We start from the raw sequence: 1,010 nt of genomic DNA, 5'->3' as shown, positions 1-1,010 counted from the left end.
CATTCTGCTTAAAAACCTATTTGAGAAACAGTATGACCCAGGACGACTGATCAGCTCTTACTTGTACCTCAAATAAAAAACCAAAACTGCGAATACTTGAAAGCCGAGACACATTGTATAACGATGTCATAGAAAGATTCCCGAAGAAGAAGGATCGTCGAGTTAATGTTAGAAGTAACAATGCTCAAACGGCCTGTCTATGGTTACGTTTATACACTCCTGGAAATGGAAAAAAGAACACATTGACACCAGTGTGTCAGACCCACCATACTTGCTCCGGACACTGCGAGAGGGCTGTACAAGCAATGATCACACGCACGGCACAGCGGACACACCAGGAACCGCGGTGTTGGCCGTCAAATGGCGCTAGCTGCGCAGCATTTGTGCACCGCCGCCGTCAGTGTCAGCCAGTTTGCCGTGGCATACGGAGCTCCATCGCAGTCTTTAACACTGGTAGCATGCCGCGACAGCGTGGACGTGAACCGTATGTGCAGTTGACGGACTTTGAGCGAGGGCGTATAGTGGGCATGCGGGAGGCCGGGTGGACGTACCGCCGAATTGCTCAACACGTGGGGCGTGAGGTCTCCACAGTACATCGATGTTGTCGCCAGTGGTCGGCGGAAGGTGCACGTGCCCGTCGACCTGGGACCGGACCGCAGCGACGCACGGATGCACGCCAAGACCGTAGGATCCTACGCAGTGCCGTAGGGGACCGCACCGCCACTTCCCAGCAAATTAGGGACACTGTTGCTCCTGGGGTATCGGCAACCGTATCCATGAAGCTGGGCTACGGTCCCGCACACCGTTAGGCCGTCTTCCGCTCACGCCCCAACATCGTGCAGCCCGCCTCCAGTGGTGTCGCGACAGGCGTGAATGGAGGGACGAATGGAGACGTGTCGTCTTCAGCGATGAGAGTCGCTTCTGCCTTGGTGCCAATGATGGTCGTATGCGTGTTTGGCGCCGTGCAGGTGAGCGCCACAATCAGGACTGCATACGACCGAGGCACACAG

The sequence above is a fragment of the Schistocerca piceifrons genome, chromosome 8, assembly GCF_021461385.2.
Source record: "Schistocerca piceifrons isolate TAMUIC-IGC-003096 chromosome 8, iqSchPice1.1, whole genome shotgun sequence".
NCBI classification, from domain to species: Eukaryota; Metazoa; Arthropoda; class Insecta; order Orthoptera; family Acrididae; genus Schistocerca; species Schistocerca piceifrons.
Note: the sequence above shows the minus strand (reverse complement) of the source record.